This window comes from Cherax quadricarinatus, chromosome 10 (genome assembly GCF_038502225.1).
Source record: "Cherax quadricarinatus isolate ZL_2023a chromosome 10, ASM3850222v1, whole genome shotgun sequence".
Lineage (NCBI taxonomy): Eukaryota > Metazoa > Arthropoda > Malacostraca > Decapoda > Parastacidae > Cherax > Cherax quadricarinatus.
This window is the reverse complement of record NC_091301.1, coordinates 47,884,102-47,908,835: the sequence shown is the minus strand read 5'-3', so window position 1 is coordinate 47,908,835 and position 24,734 is coordinate 47,884,102. Positions and strand designations below refer to the sequence as shown.

Genomic DNA, 24,734 nt, shown 5'->3' with positions numbered 1-24,734 from the left:
TCATAAATCCATTCACTGACACGTCAACTCTCAAATATCTGAAAACATTCACTTCTTCCATACTCCTCCTCCCCAATCTGATATCCAATTTTTCTTTATCTAAATCATTTGATACTCTCATCACCTTACTCTTTTCTATGTTCACTTTCAACTTTCTACCTTTACACACATTCCCAAATTCGTCCACTAACCTTTGCAATTTTTCTTTAGAATCTCCCATAAGCACAGTATCATCAGTAAAAAGTAACTGTGTCACTTCCCATTTTGTATTTAATTCCCCATAATTTAATCCCACCCCTCTCTTCTTTTACAACCCCGTCTATAAATATATTAAACAACTATGATAACATTACACATCCCTGTCTAAGATCTACTTTTACCGGGAAGTAGTCTCCCTCTCTTCTACACACCCTAACCTGAGCCTCACTATCCTCATAAAAACTCTTTACAGCATTTAGTAACTTACCACTTATTCCATATTCTTGCAACATCTGCCACATTGCTCCCCTATCCACTCTATCATATGCCTTTTCTAAATCCATAAATGCAATAAAAACCTCCCTGCCTTTATCTAAACACTGTGCATCCTCGAGTAACAGCATTAATATGTTCCAGAGAGCTTGCGTTTAACTAATTTTACCTTTTGCTTAATTAATTTTTTCCATAAGAAATAATGGAAACCCAACTAATCCATTTCAGACAGCCAAAAGTATTAACAAAAAATATTTTTTTTAAAGATTAAATATAGATATATGTACATACAGTTTGGAGGGATATGTTGTGTATCTTTATACATATATGCTTCTAAGCTGTTGTGTTCTGAGCACCTCTGCAAAAACAGTGATTATGTGTGAGTGAGGTAAAAGAGTTGAATGATGAAAGTATTTTCTTTTCGGGGATTTTCTTTCTTTTTGGGTCACCCTGCCTTGGTGAGAGACAGCCGACTTGTTAAAAAAAAAAATACGTACAGAAAACAATGACAAGTATAAAGCACTAATAAAATGAATAAATGAACATTTATCATCACACTTACCTTCATTTTATTTTATTTTATTTTTTATTTAGAAATTTTAGCATACATACAGAGGTACAAAAAAAATACAGGTAAGAGCAGCATGCCAAACCCACTTATATGCATAGCATTACGGGCTGGCTTAAAATTAACTTAAGATTAACTAAGCATTGATGAAATCAGTGATAAGACATTATTGTAAATAGATAACTATAAAGCACAAATGAGTATTATAAAGACAGGTCATATGGTTGCATGCATTGCTGTTCATTCAGTAGAATGGAGTATCCTGTTAGGTTTTTTTTTTTTTTTTTTTTCAACAAGTCGGCCGTCTCCCACCGAGGCAGGGTGACCCAAAAAAGAAAGAAAATCCCCAAAAAGAAAATACTTTCATCATCATTCAACACTTTCACCACACTCGCACATTATCACTGTTTTTGCAGAGGTGCTCAGAATACAACAGTCTAGAAGCATACACATATAAAGATACACAACATATCCCTCCAAACTGCCAATATCCCAAACCCCTCCTTTAAAGTGCAGGCATTGTACTTCCCATTTCCAGGACTCAAGTCCGACTATATGAAAATAACCGGTTTCCCTGAATCCCTTCACTAAATATTACCCTGCTCACACTCCAACAGATCGTCAGGTCCCAAGTACCATTCGTCTCCATTCACTCCTATCTAACACGCTCACGCACGCTTGCTGGAAGTCCAAGCCCCTTACCCACAAAACCTCCTTTACCCCCTCTCTCCAACCCTTTCGAGGACGTGTATTTAAAAAAATAACAAAGTTAGATTGGGTCCTACGTTTAACATTTATGTGATATAATTGTGAGTAACATTTTGGATATACAATTTATAAGGTTCAGTTATTCAGTATTTATTTGGTTTTGAGTGAGTAAGTGAACTTTGAGAAGAGACTTGAATTTATAAACAGGTAGTGTTTCTTTTATATTTACAGGTAATGAATTCCAGATTTTAGGGCCTTTTATGTGCATTGAGTTTTTGCATAGCGTAAGATGCCTTGTGTTATGGTCATGTGTTCTGTTGAGGTTGGCAAGGAGATGTTTGAGGGGAGGGTTAATATCAGAGTTAAGTGTTCTATGTATGTAATAGGTGCAATAATAAGTATGGATGTTTTGTATGGTGAGTAGGTTGAGTGTTTTGAATATTGGTGGAGTGTGTTGCCTGTAGTGAGAATTTGTTATCATTCTAACTGCAGCCTTTTGTTGGGTAATTAGTGGTCTGAGATGGTTAATTGTTGTTGAGCCCCATGCACAAATTCCATAGGTGAGATAGGGGTAAATAAGAGAGTGATAAAGGGCCAGGAGGGCTGACTGTGGAACATAGTACCGTATCTTCGATAGTATGCCTACAGTCTTGGAAATTTTCTTAGAAATTTGTTGTACATGTGTATGAAATTTGAGTCTATTATCGAGGTGGATTCCTAAGAATTTTCCCTCTGTTAGCTTTGTGATAGGTGATCTGTTTATCGTTATGTTAAGAGGTACATCTGTAGCTCTGTTACCAAACTGAATGAAGTAGGTTTTGTCAATGTTTAGTGTAAGTTTGTTAGTCCTCATCCAGGTAGATATTTTCTGTAATTCGGTGTTTACAGTATTGGCTAGCGTGACTGGGCTCGGGTGAGAGAAGACGTATGTAGTGTCATCTGCAAAAAGTGTGGGTTTGAGTAATTGCGAAGCATTTGGTAGGTCATTTATGTATAGGAGAAAGAGAAGAGGGCCAAGGACACTTCCCTGTGGGACACCAACTGTCATTGGTTGTGCGGAAGAGCTTGCCCCATTTGCGTACACATATTGGCTTCTGTTGCTGAGGTAAGACTTGAGGTAGTTGAGGGAGTGCCCTCTAATACCATAGTGTGACAATTTTACGTGGAGCAAGTCATGGTCAACTGTATCAAAAGCTTTACGTAAGTCAATGAAGATCCCCAGTGGGGCTTCTTTTTTCTCTATTGCAGTGTATATATGTTCTAGCATGTGTATAATAGCATCATTAGTATTTTTATTAGGCCTGAATCCAAATTGGCAGGGGTTAAGAATGTTTTGGGAGATGAGGTAGGAGTAGATTCGTTTATGAATTAATTTTTCGAAAATTTTTGAGAGAGGGTGTAAATTGGATATTGGCCTATAGTTATTCAACTCTGTTGGTGTATGGAAGACAGGTGGGAGGGAAGAGGGAGACGAGTTTATTATGCTTCAATAGAATAAAATAAGTCATAATGTATGAGAGGAGTAAAGTGATGGAAGTGTTATTGCTGGGTTTATAAGGGCCTCTGAGAGAAGCCGTACATAGTGGTGGTGGAGGCACCAGCAGAACCCACCAACACTATCACACTTTAACAATGTATGTAATTTATAAATATGAAATATTTACATTTTAATTCATATATAAGAAATATTTACATTTTCATTTATAAATAAGTTTGTTCAAGTATACACAAATACAGTTAAGTACATAGATTATCATACATAGCAGCATATGTGTAAAGTACTTAGGATAACCCAAAAAAGTTAGCGACTTACGTATTTCCATTGGGGTCTTTTTATATTTACACTTATATTTACTTTTATACTGTACTTACACTTTTATATTTACACTTACATTTACATTTATACTTACTCCTTTATATTTACACTCACCCTGGAGGAGATGTTAGTTTAATTAGTTAGTTTGATGGAGGAGATGCTGGCAGAGGTTTAGGGTGGTGGAAGATACATAGCAGGGCGGCATACATTCAGCAGCCCTATACACATTCCAGAGTTACTTTCGTGTTGTGTTTCTATCACTTACTTGCTTAACTTACTTGCTATACTCTTAATTCTACACTTTATCGCTGGCTGGCACTATAGCCTTTATCGATACCTGTTGCTTTAGTATCGTACATATCATAGAATCACTGAATCACTGCGGAAGGCACATCCACCCCTCTCTCTTCCTTCTCCACTTTGGTACTCTGCTACGAGTTTTTTCTTGAATTCTATTGTGCTTCTTTCCCCCTTTACCATAGAGCTGGCACTAGAAGCTTTCTTTGGGCCCATGGTGGCTTATTTAGCAGTTACAAGCACTAAAAACAATGGAATAATACAAAATATATCACATGTATGCGAGGAATCATCCTACTGGCTTGTAAACAATGGCACACTGGCTTTACATGGGCTCAGACCATGCGGACACGTTTGGGACGAATGCCTTCAACCGAGTTCTTGGGTGTTAGCCAAGCCAATATTTTGATGCAAAAACGTGCCACTATCTAATTTTGGCATTAACCGATGCCGCCGTTACCTGAGAGCCCACTGTACAGTGGACCCTCAACTAACGGCGGCATCGTCTAACGCCAAAATCGATTAATGGTTCTCTTTGACATCAAAATATTGGCTCTACCAATGCCGAAAAACTCGTCTAAAGGCTTTTGTTCTGAACGTGTCCATGTGCCCTGAGTGGGCCCAGCCACTCAAAGACTCCGTGTATAAATTGTGTGCCTACAAAGAAAGGTTAAGGGAAATCGACCTGACGACACTGAAAGACAGGAGGGTTAGAGGCGACATGATAATAACATACAAAATATTGCAAGGAATTGGCAAGGTGGACAGAGACAGGAAGTTCCAGAGATGGGACACAGAAACAAGGGGTCACAATTGGAAGTTGAAGACTCAGATGAGTTAAAGGGATGTTAGGAAGTATTTCTTTAGTCATAGAGTTGTAGGAAGTGGAATAGTCTGGCAAGTGACATAGTGGAGGCAGGAGCCATACATAGTTTTAAGATGAGGTGTGATGAAGCTCATGGAGCAGGGAGAGGACCTAGAAGCAATAAGTAAAGAGGCGGGGCAAGGAGCTATTACTCGACTCCTGCAACCACAAATAGGTGAGTACACACACACACACACACACACACACACACACACACACACACACACACACACACACACACACACACACACACACACACACACACACACACACAGATTCTCTCCCTAGGTAGATCTGTTTGTGGCTTGATAAAGGCTCTGTGTGGCTGAAATATTGTCAATAAAGGACTGCATTATACTGCATTTGTACCTCCATCCATTATGTTGGTGTTTTATACCATTTCTCTCCACATATGGTATTGAATCTGATGCAATTCAGCAGGACCACTTTTGAGAAATATACAGTATTAATAAAAACACAAAGGCTGCTAATACAAATATTTAATATAGCAGAGCATCAATATATAATATGGTGATACATTTTTAACAAAACATCCAGATAATTAGAAAAAATTATTACTGTGTGATCAGTTGTCTGGACTTGCTGTCACTTCTACATCCCTTCCAACAAGCAACTATACCTGTTAACCTCAGTTTACCGGTTGATAGTTCCAAGGGTCACCACCCCAGGCACTCCAATCCATGACCAGACCTTGTTGATGGCCTCAACAGTCAGGAAACTAGTGCTAGCTAGCAGTATGATGTCCAAAGTAAGAATCACAGCCTGGTTGGTCAGGATCTGCCTGGAGGAATTTGTTTAGCTTCCTTTGAAAGGCAGTTGAGGGATTGTTGCAGTCTGCAAGTAGAGACAAACTAGATTATACTCTTTATTAAGTCAACTATAAATTACATTGTATTTTTTATAAATTACATATAATGTACTGTGATGTTTCTACATTTGCTGTATATAAGTGATATTTGTTGCAGGTAGTAGGTTGGTAGACAGCAACCACCCAGGGAGGTACTACTGTCCTGCCAAGTGAGTGTGAAACAGGAACTTGTACACCTACCATCCTACTTACGACCTGCTCGACATACGTCCACTCGACTTACGACCGTGCATCTGGCAGCTGGGCTGGGCCGGCTGATGCACACGGCTGTGAAATATTTGACAATACTCACCGCGGCAATGCGCCATACAGGCAGCATCAGTTTGAGTAACCCTGCCCTATCAGCAGCACCATACTGTATTAACTGTACTAACTGGACAGTAAATTTCACCATGGCCCCTAAGATGAAGTCTGAATCTTGCACTGGAGATTGTGGCAAGCAAGGCTCTTACTCTCCAACTCTCTATTTGTTTTCACTGCTGCACATAAACCTGTCTGGATCTGTCTGCCTGTAATGTGTCTGTCTGTATCTCTGTGCATCTGTTTGTCTGTCTACCTGTGTGTCTGTCTGTCTACTTGTGTGTCTGTCTTTATGCCTACCTGTGAGTGACTTTCTGTCTACTTGTGCATCTTCCTGTCTACCTGTGTGTCTTTCTGTCTACCTGTGTGTCTTTCTGTCTGCTTGTCTGTCTCAGAGCCACTCATTAAGAGTGTAATTGGTCTTGAAGATGCCATATTAATAATGATAATAACACAACAATAATCACGGAGGCGCATTAAATGTGTATAAAACGTTAATATAGACATTTGACTTAATCCATCTATGATTTCTTTTCAAAATTATATAATAAACATGCTACATAACATATAAATTAACAAGTATGAGATGTTTTTCTGGTCGGCTTGACAGAGTAAACAGAAACCATTCGCGTCCAGGCTGGTAACAACAACAACAACAGCGTTTGTTTACATAACTCGCCAACCTTTTACACTCTCATTCTCTCTTATTTAATCTTGTTTATTCACCTCTTACTCTACATTAAGACTACAGATATTTTAAGTAATGAGTGGACATGATTGTTACATTACAGTTTAATAATAATATTATTAGTAGTAGTACATATGTATTATTGTAATAATAATAAATTATTATTAATATTATTATTAATTTAGGGCACTGGAGCACAGATCCACTGTATAGCACTCTGTCTGGATTTTTTGGGTTATCCTAGGTAATTTATACTATATACATATACAGAGAGAGAGAGAGAGCCACATTTAGTCAGCCAGTCAGCCAACCAGCTACCCTCCCACCCACCCACCCGGCCAGCCAGCCGGATACGTATTACACATGTTCCTGAGTTGTTTCTCTTTACTTAGGGTATAGGTTATACTACATTCTGGCAGGATGAAACTATCAGTGGAATTCTCCCATTCCACTGTGTCGACAATACATAAAGATAACAGTAACATATGATACTGTATGCGATATAAAATTTACAATACAGTTCACTACCAGTAGATATGAAAATATTGTGATAATGGGAGATTTTAACTTTAGACAAATTGATTGGAACAATATGACAGGAAATCTTGAGTCTAGTGACTTTCTTGATACTGTTCAGGATTGCTTTTTAGAACAGGTTGTGGCAGAACCAACTAGACGAAACAATCTGCTTGACTTGGTTCTTGCCAACAAAGATTCACTAATTAATAAGCTTGGGGAAAGTGATCACAAATCACTTAGTTTTAATATATCATGGAATTACCCAGATAACTGCAATCAAATCTGTCCCAGATTTTTGCTTGGCCGACTTCATGGGACTGAAAAATTACCTGGGTGGGCTAAACTGGGATGTCCTGACTATGGGTCAGGTAGGTGATCTTGGTTGCCAATATGACGTTTTTCGGAGCATAGTTCTAGCTGCCCAGACAACTTTTGCTCCGAGTAGGGAAATTAGATCTAACAAAAATGATCCCAAATGGATGAACAATAGATTAAAACATCTCATAGGTCAAAAGAGAGGCACATATAGGCGTATCAAAAGAGGTGATGGGCAGTTAAGAAATCAATATGTTCAATTAACCCTTTGACTGTTTCAGGTCCCTCTCTGAAACTGTCATTCTATGTCGCCAAATATTCAAAAAAAAAAAAAATTATTTTTTCTTATGAAAATGTTAAGATTATTTTTCTGAGTGTTTTAGTCCAAAAAAAAAATTTTTGCCATCGGTACTTACCGAGATATAGAGCCATGAAGTTTGCAGAAAATGAGCCGCGTATGGCAACAGCGGCGACTGCCGCTCACCCGGTAAACTTTAGTTTACTTGTAATTGAAGGTTTTTTGTTTTTTTCACTATTTTATTTTTTCACATAACTTATGTGGCCTATGAGACCAAAGTAAGGTGCAATGTATATATATACACTCGTTGTATACAACACAACAAGCACACAAACATAATTATCAATATATTGTTTACAAAACTTGTTTACAAAAACAAACAAACAATTCTTCTTCTTCTTCCTCTTCCTCTTCCTCTTCCTCCTCTTCCTCTTCCTCCTCCTCTTCCTCCTCCTCTTCCTCCTCCTCTTCCTCCTCCTCTTCCTCCTCCTCTTCCTCCTCCTCTTCCTCTTCCTCCTCCTCTTCCTCCTCCTCTTCCTCCTCCTCTTCCTCCTCTTCTTCTTCTTCCTCCTCCTCTTCTTCTTCCTCCTCTTCTTCTTCTTCCTCCTCTTCTTCTTCTTCCTCCTCCTCCTCCTCCTTGTGTGCGAGTGTGTGGCTTATAATTGTTTTGAGTCAGGAGTCGGCAGCTGTCAAAGTGACATATTGTGTCATTAGTCACTACCCTACCGCCTGTCAAAACAATGGGGTCGGATGCTGCTTCCCCTCCTCCATTCTATCTAATTATCTTTCTCCCTCATTTTATATCTTTCAATCTGTCTCTCTTTCTATCTGTCTGCCTATCTCTGTCTCACAGGTACACATAAATACAAGTATACATAGTGTAAATTACCTAGGATAACCCAAGAAATCCAGACAAAGTGCTATACTCTGCTTGAAGATGTGAGTAAACGTGATGACACAGTCTTGTGGCTCTCTCTGAGACAGAGAGCTAGATGGACAGACAGGGAGCTTGACAGACAGACAAATAGACAGACAGAAATGTTTGTGTACCAGCAAAAACAAAGGGAGGGCAATGGTCATGTAATATTACCCTCCTTTACCCTCATCAAAGTCAGCTCTTATCAGATGTTATCTCCCCTTATCTTGTCACTGTCATGGGGTGGACTTTTTTTTTTCTTGCTTCAAGGGAACAATATTATTACATCTTCTTCTTCCTCCTCCTCCTCCTCCTCTTCTCCTCCTCCTCCTCCTCCTCCTCCTCCTCCTCCTCCTCCTCCTCTTCCTTCCCTCCTTCTCCTCCTCCTCCTCCTCCTCTTCCTCCCCTCCTCCCCCTCCTCCTCCTCCATTGCTTTTGGTCTCAAACTCCTCCAAATCATGAAATTGATCTTCACTGACACTTCCATCTGTGTTAGAGCATCACTTGGGAAGAGAAGAGTCCCAGATTTGCTGGGGAATCACATATTTCTTACCGCTAGACATGCTGAAAAATGACAACTGAAATGGCATTCCCACAATGCACCACTGGCTCCCCGATTTTTTTTATATGGTGCACACTGACCATGGAGACCCATTCTCTCACATGTGGGCCTACCAGCTTTCTCCTGCTTGATTTGAAGCTGCTAGAATTTATGCGTATAAATACGTCAGAAACATTGGCTCGTAAGACGTATTTATACGTCGGAAACAGTCAAAGGGTTAAAGAGAGAAATAAAGAAAAGAATAAGAAGAGCAATAAGGGATTATGAGGCTAAGGTCGCAAGGGATTCAAAGACTAACCCAAAAGGGTTATTTCAGGTATACAGAAGTAAGATTAGGGACAGGATTGGCCCACTTAAGAGTAACTCTGGTCAGATCACTGACAGTGATAAGGATGTGTGTGAAATTCTAAATACCTACTTCCTCTCAGTTTTCACCCAGGAAAATACCTGAAATAATAGATTATGTAGAACAGGATGATAATAAACTATGTACGACTGCGGTAACTAGTGACATGGTCCTCAGACAAATAGAGAAACTAAAACCTAACAAATCCCCAGGTCCTGATGAACTGTTTGCAAGGGTGTTAACGGAATGTAAAGAGGAACTTAGCATACCTTTGGCTAATCTTTTTAACATATCACTACAAAGTGGCATAGTGCCTGATAAGTGGAAAATGGCAAATGTAATACCTATTTACAAGGCGGGTGACAGGTCCTTGGCTTCGAACTATAGACCAATAAGCCTTACCTCCATAGTGGGAAAATTTATGGAATCAATAATTGCCGAAGCAATTCGTAGCCATCTTGACAGGCACAGATTGATTAACCCTTTGAGGGTCGACAGGCCCTCTCCGAAACTCGTTCTCAGGGTCGGCCAAATTTAAAAAAAAAAGAAAAATTATTTTCTCTTATGAAAAGATAGAGAATCTTTTCCCGATCATAAAGACACCAAAAGTTTGAAATTTGATAGAAAACTTACGAAATTATGCTCTTGCAAAGTTAGCGGTCTCGGCGATGTTTACGCATCGGCGATTTTGCCCACTTTGAGCCCCATTTTCGGCCAATTTCACTGTACTAGTCGACAAAAAACATGAATATTTCGCTAGAACTCCATTTTTTCTATCGAATGGATGCAAGAAACCACTCATTTATGAAATTCAACTATCCAGTACAGTGGTCAGAATTTAGCAATTTTGCCAATTTCACACAAATTTCAAAAGATGCCAATTTCGGAATAGGGTCCAGAATAAACAAGAAAGACATTCCTGGCACTAAAATGACATTTCCTCTAGTCATTAGTCATGTCTCAAGTCCCCTCTTATATTCTTTTGCTTTCCACTTTGAATTTTTATTTTCACAAAAAATATAAGATTTACTGTTATGCAGACTACTGCATTAGTGTAAAAAATGGTATAAATATTATTGGTGCACTTGTGAAAGAATATTAGACTCACCAGTTGACTTGTATTGCACGCTTGGCACGATTTGTTTACTTTTGAAGTTTGGTAAAAATCGAACATTTCTGCTACTTTGAGCTCAATTTCAAGGCACCTTTCTTTGTAAAACCAGTCAAAATCATCTCAATTTCTGTAATATGTCTTCCATTCTATAAAATGAGACCAAGAAAACTAGAATACAACAATAAATACCATACGAAAATACACTGCAAAGTCGCTGATTTATTAAAAAAAAATGGTCAAAGTTTTTTTTTTCTCATTATGCACTGTGTGCTGCAGGATTTTTTTTAGACTGTGCACACTGACCACATAGACCCATTCTTTCATATGAAGGCCTACCAGCTTTCTCCCACTAGATTTGAGGCCGCTAGAATTTATGAGTACTAGTACGTCAAAAACCCCTACTCGTAAAACGTACTAGTACGACGAAAACCCTCAAAGGGTTAATGAATCTCAACACGGTTTTACAAAGGGGCGTTCCTGTCTTACGAATTTACTAACTTTTTTCACTAAGGTGTTTGAGGAGGTAGATCATGTTAATGAATATGATATTGTGTATATGGACTTCAGTAAGGCTTTTGATAGAGTTCCACACCAGAGGCTGTTGAGGAAATTTAAGGCACAGGGAATAGGAGGAGAAATTTTTCCTGGGTAAAGGCATGGCTGACAAATAGACAGCAGAGAGTTTGCATAAATGGGGAGAAATCAGAATGGGGCACATCACAAGCGGTGTTCCTCAGGGGTCAGTGTTGGGCCCGTTGTTGTTCACAATTCACATAAACAACATAGATGAGGGAATAAATAGCGATATAAGCAAATTTGCTGATGACACCAAAATAGGCCGTCCAATTCATTCTAATGAGGACACTAGAGCACTCCAGGATGATTTGAATAGACTGATGCAATGGTCGGAGAAGTGGCAGATGCAGTTTAATATTGACAAATGCAAAGTTCTAAATGTTGGACAGGTAAATAACCATGCCACATATAAACTAAATAATGTAGATCTTAATACTACTGATTGCAAAAAGGATTTAGGAGTTCTGGTTAGCAGTAATCTAAAACCAAGACAACAGTGCATTAGTATTCGCAATAAAGCTAACAGAATTCTTGGCTTCATATCAAGAAGTATAAATAATAGAAGTCCTCAGGTTATTCTTCAACTCTATATATCCTTGGTTAGACCTCATTTAGACTATGCTGCTCAGTTCTGGTCACTGTATTACAGAATGGATATAAATGCTCTGGAAAATGTACAGAGGAGGATGACAAATATGATCCCAAGTATCAGAAATCTTCCCTATGAGGATAGACTGAGGGCCCTGAATCTGCACTCTCTCGAAAGGCGTAGAATTAGGGGGGATATGATCGAGGTGTATAAATGGAAAACAGGAATAAATAAAGGGGATGTAAATAGCGTGCTGAAAATTTGCAGCCAAGACAGGACTTGCAGCAATGGTTTCAAGTTGGAAAAAATCAGATTCTGGAAGGATATAGGAAAACATTGGTTTGGTAATAGAGTAGTGGATGAGTGGAACAAACTCCCGAGTACAGTTATTCAGGCTAAAACATTGTGTAGTTTTAAAAATAGGTTAGATAAATACAGTGGACCCCCGCATAACGATGGCATCACATAGCGATTAATCCGCATACCGCTTGCTTTAATCGCAAAAATTTTGCCTCACATACCGCTTAAAAACCCGCTCACCGATTTTCGTCCGAGACGCGTCCAATGTGCGGCCTGAGCCACGCTCACATGTTCCGCCGGTGGCATTGTTTACCAGCCAGCCTCCGCGGTAACATCCAAGCATACAATCGGAATATTTCGTATTATTACAGTGTTTTCGGTGCTTTTTGTGGAAAATAAGTGACCATGGGCCCCAAGAAAGCTTCTAGTGCCAACCCTACAGCAATAAGGGTGAGAATTACAATAGAGATGAAGAAAAAGATCATTGATAAGTATGAAAGAGGAGTGCGTGTCTCCGAGCTGGCCAGGTTGTATAATAAACCCCAATCAACCATCGCTACTATTGGTGGTACAGCTGCTGCTGCTGCACTGTCAGCTGCTGCTGCTGCTGCACTGTCAGCTGCTGCTGCTGCTGCACTGTCAGCTGCTGCTGCTGCTGCACTGTCAGCTGCTGCTGCTGCTGCACTGTCAGCTGCTGCTGCTGCTGTAGCATCGTCTGCTGCTGCTGTAACATCGTCTGTTGCTGCTGTAGCATCGTCTGTTGCTGCTGTACCACCGTCAGCTGCTGCTGCTGCTGTAGCATCGTCTGCTGCTGCTGTAACATCGTCTGTTGCTGCTGTAGCATCGTCTGCTGCTGCTGTAGCATCGTCTGTTGCTGCTGTACCACCTTCAGCTGCTGCTGCTGCTTTAGCACCGTTGTTGGTGTGGCTTATTGAGAATACTAAGAAACAATTAACCCCAGAGGATTTGCCACCCAGGATAACCCAAAAAAGTCAGTGTCATCGAAGACTGTCTAACTTATTTCCTTTGGGGTCCTTAATCTTGTCTCCCAGGATGCAACCCACACAAGTCGACTAACACCCAGGTGAACAGGGAAAAATGCCTGGAACTAGTGCTCATATTGGTGAATTTAAAGCCAGCAAAGGTTGGTTTGAGAGATTTAAGAATCGTAGTGGCATACACAGTGTGATAAGGCCTGTTCTGGAAGAAAATGCCAAACAGGACCTACAGTACTCAGGAGGAAAAGGCACTCCCAGGACACAGTGTCTCATCAGTCATTGCTGCATCTTCAATAAAGGTAAGTGTCATTTATTCTTCATTTAGTAGACTAGTACATGCACAATATATACTGTGCATGTACTACTCTACTATTGTGCATGTATCCTTCTCTTTGTGTGTGGGAAAATGTATATTTCACGTGGTAAAATTTTTTTTTTCATACTTTTGGGTGTCTTGCACGGATTAATTTTATTTCCATTATTTCTTATGGGGAAAATTCATTCGCATACCGATTATTTCGCATAACAATTACCCCTCTTGCACGGATTAAAATCGTTATGCGGGGGTCCACTGTACATGAGTGGGTGTGGGTGGGTATGAGTTGGACCTGACTAGCTTGTGCTGCTGGGTCTGGTGCAGTGCTCCATCATTGAGTGGAGAGGATCAGGGAAGGGGGTCATATTATTATTATAATCAAAAAGAAGCGCTAAGCCACAAGGGCTATACAGCGCTGCAGGGCAGGAAGGAAGCGAGGGCATCAGGTGGCATAAGGGAGATGGATGAGTAATAGGTTACGGATAACAGCGGGGGAGTGGATGGTGAAAGGGTAAAGGGCAGCAAGAGACTGAACTAGAAAGGGCTGAGGGGAGTGCGAAAAGTATCATCAGAGTTTGTGGAGTAAATCAGTCGTTGTCAAGAAGTCAATGAGAGAGTCAGGAATAAAGGAGGGTCCATCAGCAAGAAGGGAAGGTAAAGAGAGAGTAGTAGAACGAAGACGACGTTGGAGGTAAATTCTGCGTGCTCGTTGATAGAGAGGGCAGTCTAACAGAATGTGGCTAATCGATACTGGAACTTGACACTGCTCACAGAGAGGAACAGGGTGCCACTCCATGAGATACCCATGAGTAAGACGAGTGTGGCCAATGCGAAGGCGGGAGAGAGTGGTCTCCCAACCTCGGCACTGATGACAAGAAGACGGCCAGTAACCTATGCTCGGTTTAATAGAATGAAGTTTGTTACCGAGCAGAGTTGACCAACGTTGTTGCCAACGGGTGCGAAGGTGGGTAGCTATTGCAGCAAAATAGTCCAGAAATGGAACACCTCGATAGGAAATTGGTAGGTCATGCACTGCTGTCCGCGCAGCAGTGTCTGCCTGTTCATTGCCCTGTACGTCGACATGACCAGGGACCCAACAAAAAACAATATCTTTATGTTTGGTAGAGATACGGCGTACCCAAAGTTGGATATGGAGAACTAGGGGATGAGATATATCAAATTTTCGTATAGCCTGTAGAGCACTAAGGGAGTCTGAGACTACTACAAATGATGACACAGGCATAGATGCGATACGAATAAGTGCTGCAAGAATGGCATACAGTTCAGCAGTAAAAATGCTAGCTGAAGATAGTAAATGCCCCCGCATGACGCTGTCCGGAAACACTGCTGCGAATCCGACGCCGTCTGAAGACTTAGAGCCATCTGTGTACACAGCGGTGGCATGAGAATGGGAGTGGAAGTGATCAAGAAAAAGAGAGCGGGAAGCCACCGTAGGCAGTTGAGCTTTCGAGCAAGGGAGTGAGAAAGAACAGCCCCGAACAGCTGGAACTTCCCAGGGGGGTAGGGAAAAGTGAGATGCTACATGAACATATAAAGGTGGTAACTGAAGGGAAGACAAGAGTGAATATAGGCGAAGAGAAAAGGGACGGAGCAAATAGGGGTGGCGAACGAATAAAGAATGTCTACTAATATCGGTGACCATTCTATAAATGGAAGGATTGTGTAGATCGTGAGAGCGTACATAGTAGCGAAGGCAATGGGCATCACAGCGATCAGACAAGGATGGAACATTTGCTTCTGTATAGAGGCTCTCAACAGGGGAAGAGCGAAAAGCACCAAGGCACAAATGTAAGCCTTGGTGATGGATAGAGTTAAGGCTAGAGAGAGTAGCAGGAGAGGCCGCGGAATAAATCTGGTCACCATAATCGAGTTTTGATAAAACAAGGGCTGAATGTAGGTGAAGCAGAGTTCGACGATCAGCTCCCCAGGAAAGATGAGCAAGGTTTTAAGAAGGTTTAGCCGGCTGTGACAAGTTGCCTTCAGAGAGGTAATGTGAGGTTTCCAGGATAACCGACGGTCAAAGAGAAGGCCTAGAAACCTGACTGTATCACGTTCGGGGATACGGGAGCCATAGAGATACAAAGGATGATCGGAGATAACAGAGCGTCTAGTGAAAGTAATTTGGTGAGTTTTGGTACTTGAAAATTTAAACCCATGCGTGGTGGCCCAAGTGGAAACACGGTCGACCGCATGCTGAAGAGAAACTGCAATAAGGTGACAGTCAGCGCCTGCACAAGCAATAGCGAAGTCATCAACGTAGAGTGATGAACAAATATTGGGTGGAAGAACAGAGGCTAAATCATTTATAGCAAGGAGAAAAAGTGTTGTGCTTAGAACACATCCCTGAGGGACACCTTCAGCTTGGACGAAGTCCGGGGAAAGAACATTATTGACTCGAACACGGAAATGTCTGTCAGTTAAAAAGTTCGTAAGGAAGGATGGTAGATTGCCTCGGAGGCCTAAGGAATGGGCCTGGGCCAAAATATTATACCTCCAAGTTGTGTCATATGCCTTCTCAAGGTCAAAAAATATGGCAATAACTGAGTGATTATTCGCAAAGGCATTACGAACATATGTATCCAAGCGTAGTAAGGGGTCTATGGTAGAACAACCCTTACGAAAGCCATATTGACTAGCGGAGAGACTGTTGTGAGTCTCTAAATACCACATTAAACGTCGATTTACGAGGCGTTCCATCACTTTGCAAACTGCACTAGTAAGAGCGATGGGGCGATAGTGGGAGGCATCATGTCCTGTAGTACCCGGTTTGCGGAAAGGGAGAACAATGGCAGATTTCCACAGCTGGGGAAGAACTCCTTTTATTTTTTATTTTATTATCACACTGGCCGATTCCCACCAAGGCAGGGTGGCCCGAAAAAGAAAAACTTTCACCATCATTCACTCCATCACTGTCTTGCCAGAAGGGTGCTTTACACTACAGTTTTTAAACTGCAACATTAACACCCCTCGTTCAGAGTGCAGGCACTGTACTTCCCATCTCCAGGACTCAAGTCCGGCCTGCCGGTTTCCCTGAATCCCTTCATAAATGTTACTTTGCTCACACTCCAACAGCACGTCAAGTATTAAAAACCATTTGTCTCCATTCACTCCTATCAAACACGCTCATGCATGCCTGCTGGAAGTCCAAGCCCCTCGCACACAAAACCTCCTTTACCCCCTCCCTCCAACCTTTCCTAGGCCGACCCCTACCCCGCCTTCCTTCCACTACAGACTGATACACTCTTGAAGTCATTCTGTTTCGCTCCATTCTCTCTACATGTCCGAACCACCTCAACTCCTTGTGCCCAAATAAGAATGAAGAGGTGTAAGAGGACTACAAGGGCTGACCGATGTAAATGTTGTAACATACGAATATGAATGTCGTCAGGCCCAGCTGCCGATGATCGGCAAGCTGAGAGCGTTGCCTCCAGTTCTTGAAGTGTAAAAGGCACATTATACTGTTCTTCTCTGAGAGAAGAAAAGTCCAAGGGTACTAACTCTCTGGCAGACTTTGAGGAAAGAAACGAGGGGCATAGATGGAGCCCTCAGGAAATACGGACCAGATGTGTGCCAAGTTCAATGGCAACGTCGAGAGGGTTTGCTACATCAACACCAGCGACCCGTAGAACAGGAGCCGGGTCAGGAGAGTATTTACCACTCAATTTCCTCACTTTTTTCCAGACTGCACTCATAGAAGAAGCAGAGGTGATGGTGGAAACATAGTCTCGCCAACAAGTGCGTTTAGCTTCACGGATGACACGGCGAGCGATCGCAGGCTTCTGCTTAAAATCAAGAAGTCTCTCAGCGGTTCTATTGTACCGGTACCTGCCCCATGCAGCACGTTTCAAATGTACTGTACGAGCACAAGCAGGAGACCACCAAGGCACGCACTTCTGAGAATGCCTGCCTGAGGTTTGGGGTATAGAATGAGAAGCTGCGGTATAAACTGATGTCGAGAAGATGTGTAGGAGCTCATCAATGGAGGATGAAGAAGGAACCTCACTAAAAGCAGTGAGGTGTGAGTAAAGATCCCAATTTGCCCGATCAAATTGCCAGCGAGGGCTACGGAAAGGTGGTGAATAGGAAGGAGAAGTAAGAATGATCGGAAAATGATCGCTGTCATGTAAGTCTGGTAGAACAGACCAGGTGAAGTCTAGTGCAGTGGAGGAAGAGCAGACTGATAGATCGATGCAAGAGAGAGAGTATGAGTATGAGGATCAAAATGGGTGGGAGTACCCGTATTTAAAACATGGAGGGGATGAGAGGCGAGAAAAGCCTCCAACTGAATGCCACATGAGTCACAATGAGACCCCCCCAGAGGAAATGGTGGGCATTAAAATCACCAAGTAACAGAAGTGGTGGTGGTAAGGATGAAACAAGAAAGGCAAAGTCTGGGATAGAAAATGCTCGAGAAGGAGAGAGATATAAAGAACATATTGTAAACCACTTATTCAAGTGGATACGGGCTGCAGTGTAATGCAGCGAGGTATGGACAAATAGTTGACAGTACGGAATATCATTGCGTAGAAGAAGGGCACTTTCATTAAAGGTCCCATCTGAGAAAGGATCCGAAGAATACAATAAATTATAGCCTGAGATAGGTTGGAAAACAGCCGAGTGTAATTTTGGTTCTTGTAAGCAAGCACCAACAGGGGAAAACCTGGAAAGCAACATCTGAAGCTCACCCCGATTACCCCTGAGGCCGCGGATATTCCACTGTAAATAGGCCATGATTGGCGATGAAGAAAATATCAGGAATCTGTAGGTAAAGGCACCTACGGACTAGAGGGGTTAGAAAAGTCAACGTGTGGTGGCATTGCAAGACGTTCAAGTAGTGAAGGAACGGAGCGTTGCGAAGAATGGGGTTGTGAAGATGGAGGAGAGGGAAGAGAAGGAACAGGAAGTGAATCAGTGTCCATTGAAGGTTTAGTCTCTGCAATATATTCTGAAATGGGTTCAAGTGTTTCTGAATTCAAAGATGTATGGGAGACCATATTGGAGATAGAAGGAGGAGGGTGAGTAAAGATTGGGACAGTAATGGACTGTACCAAAGTAGAGGGGGAGGGAAGAGTGTAAGGGACTGGAGATGAAGTGTAGGGGGGGACAGAAGAGGCAGAAACCTGGGAGGTGGCAGAAGAGGGAGAAACTTGGGAGGGGACGGGGGTGGAAGGCATAGTACGAGGAGGAGGGTGAATCTCCACACTTGTAATAGAGCCAGAGAGAGGGGAAGAACTAGGTACAGAGACTGGAAAGGTAAAGTGTGGAGGTGGAAGAAGGGAAGGAAGGGGCAAAGGAGATTTGAGCAATGTGGATTTTTTGGACTTCTGAGTAGAGGAGCGATTGGTATTAGGTGTTGTACGAGGTCTTGTCGATACTGGGGCTTGTGAGGAAGGACACGAAGATGTGAGAACAGACTGAGTTGTAGTTGGGACATCAGAGCCAAGGACAGCAAAAGGATTAGATGCCGTAGTGGCTATGGGAGGGGTAACAACAGAGGAGGTTGCAGAAGATGGGACCCCAGAAGTGGGGGGATGTTTGGAAACACGAGAATAAGAAACACGGGGTAGTCTCCCTTGGAGGCGGAGATGAGTAACTGCCATAGCATAAGGGAGACCTTCTGCCTCTTTGAGGCAACGGATTTCACGTTCATTTAAGTAGACCTGGCAACGGCGGGAGTACGAAGGGTGAGCTTCATTACAATTAAGGCAAGATGGAGGTTGACTGCAAGATGTATTAGAATGGTCGTCGGCACCACAGACTGGGCATTCGGCCATAGATCTGCAATATTTCGCTGGGTGACCAAAACGCCAGCAATTTCTACATTGTTGCGGTGTAGGTATTACCTTTCGAACTTGTAACCGATGTCCCGCGACATATACAGAGGATGGGAGTTCACGGCTGTCAAAAGTTAAACGAGCCACATTGCAAGGGTAACGTCTCCGCCCCCGGGCAGGAAGGACATAAGTGTCTACTTTGAGGATTGGGAGATCCTGGAGTTCCAGCTGTTCAAAAATGTCATTGCCACATGACTGGAAATTCTGTTGGACTATGGTATGGGGCAGAATGACAGTACCACTACAAGAATTGAGAGAAAGATGTTTTTCAATAGTGATAGGAGTAGTATCGATATTCGAAAGGAGAGAAAGATCATGAGCTTGGGTAGCATTCTGGACAGTGATGATGCGCGTACCGCTCTTGAGAGCATGAAATGAAATATCTCTGCCAACATGACGCAGGAGCGCTTTGCCAATACTATGGTCAGAAAGGTAGGCAGAAGAAGAAGTCGGTCTTAAAGTAAAGAATTTAGTCCATTGTGTGGTCCGAAACTGAGCGTGGAGAGGGAGTGCTTGACATGTCGGTCTTTTCCGAGTAGAATGGGAAGGTAACGAAGGAGCATCATCAGGAGATTGACGTTGGCATTTAGGAGTAGGACCGGAGTTGGTCCGGCGTGAAATGGGTGGGCGATTCGAAAATTGCCGTACTGCAGAGGGAGAAGCCGGAAGCATAGTCAAAGGAGAGCGGAGTTCAGACAAATCGAAGGAGTCAGTCGAAGCCCCGGTACCTGAAGCGGGTGAGGAAACAGCACCAGCAAGAGATACAGGGGCATCAGGAGTGTCCGAAGAGTGGTCTAAACACAAGGCAGGGTCAGAATGGGGTGCGGTATCAAGAAGGGGCCTGGGGGTAGTGGGTTCATGGACTAGGGCTGCCATGGTTAGGTTACTCCTTTGCTTTTTGTTTTTAAGAAAAAAAAAGAAAGAAGAAAAGAAAATAAAAATAAAAAAAAGAATAAAAAAAGGGGGGAGCGGGGAGAAATAGTTCCCAGGAGGAATGAAAGGGCCGGAAATCTCCCTCCGCGCCCAAGAGGACCTCAACACCGCTAGTAGCGTAGATGCAGCATGGAACCCGTGCCATACCCTACCCTTCATGCCAGTAAACCAGCAATCCGGGATAGCAACCTCACATCTGCCGAGCTACCTCGGTGGACAAAAGAGAGGGCGGCCGGATATCTGCCACAAAGCATACCTCCTTCGGCCACCACCCCCGGAATCCGAAAGGTGGCTTCCAGAGATACACCCGTCACCCGAAAGATACCCAAAGCTACTCCGGGATACCGGAGAGGGATCGGGACATCCCCAGGCAATCCAGATTCCACGGCAAACTACGCCACCGCCAAGAACCTCAATGGAATGGGATGGACCCCGGTGTCCTTTCCCCTACCTAGGAACTAGCGCGCCTGTGGGAGAAATCCCAAAGGCCAAAAAGAGGAAGGGCAAAAGGGAGGGGTGGGGAGGAGGAGGAGGAATGGAAAAAGGGGAGGATGGGGAGGATGGGATAGGGGAGGGGAGAATGAGGGGTAATTAGGGTCGGTCTGAGGAAGAAGACCGACAGGGCTAATTCCTCAGACCAAGAGCCTCTTCACCACGCCAAGGAGCCCCCCTTGAAGAGGGGGGGTCATAGGTCTAATCCGGGGGGGGGACATGGACCTGCTCCGCATGGGTCAGTAGGCCTGTTGCAGTGTTCCTTCTTTCTTATGTTCTTATACATTATATACAGTACATAAATAATTAAAATTTAACAATAGAAGTAAATTATGGTAAAAAGAATGAAATAATGATTGTACATTACATTACAGTACTATGTAGGTAGTTTATATAGGAAAGGTTTGACATTATGCCCTACCCAGTATGTCGGCAATTTTCAAAGGTTTGACTTACGTCCATTTTGACTTACGACCGGTTGGTCAGAACCAAGCTTGGTCGCAAGTCAGATGGTTCGTGTAATTGTTTTACATGATGATAACAGGATTGCTGGGGTCTTTTTTCTGTCTCATATACATGCAAGGTTTCAGGTACATCTTGCTACTTCTACTTACACTTAGGTCACACTACATATGCATGTACAAACATATATATACACACCCCTCTGGGTTTTCATCAATTTTCTTAAAAGTTCTTGTTCATTTCCTTTTATCTCCACGGGGAAGTGGAACAGAATTCTTCCTCCGTAAGCCATGCGTGTCATGGGAGGTGACTAAAATGCTGGGAGCAAGGGGCTAGTAACCCCTTCTCCTGTATACATTACTAAATTTAAAAAGAGAAACTTTCATTTTTCAAGTCACTCTGCCTCGGTGGGATATGTCCAGTTTGTTAAAAAAAAAAAAAATGATATTTGTAATCTGTTGTGTCAGTCAATACAATTTATATTTTTTATGCAATACCAACAATGAAGTTTCCATGTGATAAAACATTCGTAGGCACAAAAGAAAGCCACTAATATGCAATGCATTTTGGGCAAACCAATCCTTATGCTTAGTTGGAGTTGAATGAGAGATGACAAAAGTTGGTTCTTCTGTGAACAGAACAGGTTCAAGGAGACGAGATGCACTGGGGAGATCACTGATAAATGTGAGGAAGTACAAAGGGCTAAAGAGACTGACCAAGTTGACAAGGTGATGCCATTGGTCTCCCCCTTTGGCCACCACCTCCCAGATCTAACAGGCAGCTTCCTGAGATACACCTGTCACCTTGAGGACACCTAAAGGCACCCTCTGGGCACTGGGGAGGGAGGAAGATGAGATCAGCACATCACTAGATGATCCAGATTCCTCGGCAAACACCGTCACCGAGGGCCTCAAAAGAATGGGATGGACAATTTTCTTTCAACCCAGGAGCTATAATTTCCAAAAAGAGATCCCCAAAGGCCAAATGTAGGAAAGAAAGGAAGAAGAGAGGGGAGGGAAGGGGAAAAGTGGTATGGGACAGGAGGTGGAATAGGAAAGATAGGGTGAGGGAGGAGAGGGGGTAGATAGATTTGGTCTGAAGAAGAAGACTATAAGGTCCAATTCCTTATATCAAGAGCTTCTTTACATCAAGGAACCCCAACAGAAAGGCATACTAGCAAAATAGCTAGGAATTGGTTTAAAATAGGACTCAAAGTGGGCAAAATTGCCTATGGGTAAACTGCACCCAGACCATCAACTTTGTGCCTACGTAATTCTGTAAGTTTTCCATCAAACTGTCTATTTCTGGCATCATTAGATTCTCTAACATTTCAGACAACAATTAAAAAAAACTGACACTGTTAGCACTTGTAATTTTGAAGGTCACAACCATGAATGGGTTAATAATCAAAATTTACCAAGGTGTAGTCTATTATTACCCAAATACAGTGGACCCCCGCATAACGATTACCTCCGAATGCGACCAATTATGTAAGTGTATTTATGTAAGTGCGTTTGTACGTGTATGTTTGGGGGTCTGAAATGGACTAATCTACTTCACAATATTCCTTATGGGAACAAATTCGGTCAGTACTGGCACCTGAACATACTTATGGAGTGAAAAAATATCGTTAACCGGGGGTCCACTGTAATAGACATAAGGTGATAGGTAATATTTTATAAACATTAATTGGATGTTGTATGAGTGGAAGTGGTTGTTAAGAAATGGGACAGTGTGGTTGGCAATCTGGAATATGGTCATTTTACGAGCATAAAACAACTGTTAACCCTTTGACTGTTTCGGTCATATATATATGTCTTACGAGCCAATGTGTTTGACATATATATTCTCAAAAATTCTAGAGGCTTCAAATCAAGCAGGAGAAAGCTGGTAGGCATACATGTGAGAGAATGGGTCTGTGTGGTCAGTGTGCACCATATAAGAAAGAACTCCTGCAGCACGCAGTGCATAATGAGAAAAAAAACTCCGACAGTTTCTTTTTTAATTAAAATGCCAAATTTGAAGTCTATTTTTGTATAGTATTTATGGTTGTATTTTCATTTTCTTGATCTCATTTGATAGAATGGAAAACATATTATAGAAATAGAGATGATTTTGATTGGTTTTACTATGAAAAGAACCTTGAAATGGAGTTGAAAGTAGGGGAAATGTTTGATTTTTGCCAGTGTTCAAGAGTAAACAAATGATGTCACTGTCCAATAAATGTCCAACTAGCCATTCTAATATACAGTCATGAATGGGTTGACATTATTTATAAAATTATTACAATAATGCAGTAGTCTGTATAACAGTAAATCTATTTTCTTTTGAATAAAAATTCAAAATAGAAAGCAAGAGTAATATTGGAGGGGCCTGGAGACATGGCTGATAAACAAAGAAAATGTTATTTTAGAACCAGGAATGTCTTCATTGTTCATTCTGGGCCCTATTTTGAAATTGGCATATTTTTTAATTTGTGTGAAATTGGCCAAATTGCAAATTTCTGACCACGTTATTGGGTAGTTTCTTGTACTCAGTCGATAGAACAATTGGAGTTCTAAAGAAATAGCTATGAGTTTGGTCGACTGGAACAATGGAATTAGCTGAAAATAGGGCTCAAAGTGGGTGAAATCACCAATTCGTAAATATCGCTAAGGTCGCTAACTTCATGAGAGCGTATTCCTTAAGTTTTCCAACAAATTTTGTTCTTTTGGTGTCATTACCATCAGGAAAAGATTCTCTATCATTTCATAAGAAAAAATAACTTTTTTTTTTTTTTAATTTTCGACACCAGGAGACACCTCAAGATTTGGGGTTGCGACAGTCAAAGGGTTAAGATGGGAGAGTGTCTTGGTTTTATTTTTTGATCTGTATTCAAAACTACACTATGCAAATGGTTATTATACAAGGGGTTCACCTAGGGACTGGGACATATTCAGGTTCGATTTAAGGGGGAGGAAAAGTCCAATTCCTTGGATCAAAAGCCCCTCAACAGCATCAATAACTCTCCCTTGAGGGGTTATTTTCCATAAGAGAAATATATCACTCCTAGGTAGTAGGTTGGTAGACAGCATCCGCCCAGGGAGGTATTACTGTCCTGCCAAGCAAGTGTCAAACGGAAGCCTGTAATTATTTACATGATGGTAGGATTGCTGGTGTCTTTTTTCTGTCTCATAAACATGTAAGATTTCAGGTATGTCTTGCTACTTCTACTTACACTTAGGTCACACTAAACATGCATGTACAAGCATATATTATACACACCCCTCTGGGCTTTCTTCAATTTTCTTACTAGTTTTTGTTTTTGTTTATTTCCTCTTACCTCTATGTGGGAAGTAGAACAGAATTCTTCCTCTGTAAGTCATGTGTGTCATAGGTGACGAAAATGCCAGGAGCGAAGGGATAGTAACCCTTTCTCCTGTATACATTAAATTTAAAAGGATAAACTTTTGTTTTTATTTTTGGGCCACCCTGCCTCAGTGGGATACAACTGGTTTGTTGAAAGAAAATAAATCATTTGCATGTATCATGCCCACATGCA

At 41.9% G+C, this 24,734-nt stretch overlaps 1 protein-coding gene across 6 annotated transcripts in view; it reads right to left on the bottom strand.

Annotated features, from left to right (window-relative positions):
• Positions 1–5,208: 5,208 nt before the first annotated feature.
• The window catches only part of LOC128688066 (vesicle-fusing ATPase 1-like), a 273,716-nt gene continuing 254,190 nt past the window's right edge, over positions 5,209–24,734 (bottom strand). For all 6 annotated transcript variants that reach the window (XM_053775780.2, XM_070083811.1, XM_070083813.1 and 3 more), the window contains one exon: positions 5,209–5,580. The gene's annotated coding sequence lies outside the window, so the exon portion shown is untranslated. The remainder of the gene's footprint in view (positions 5,581–24,734) is intronic.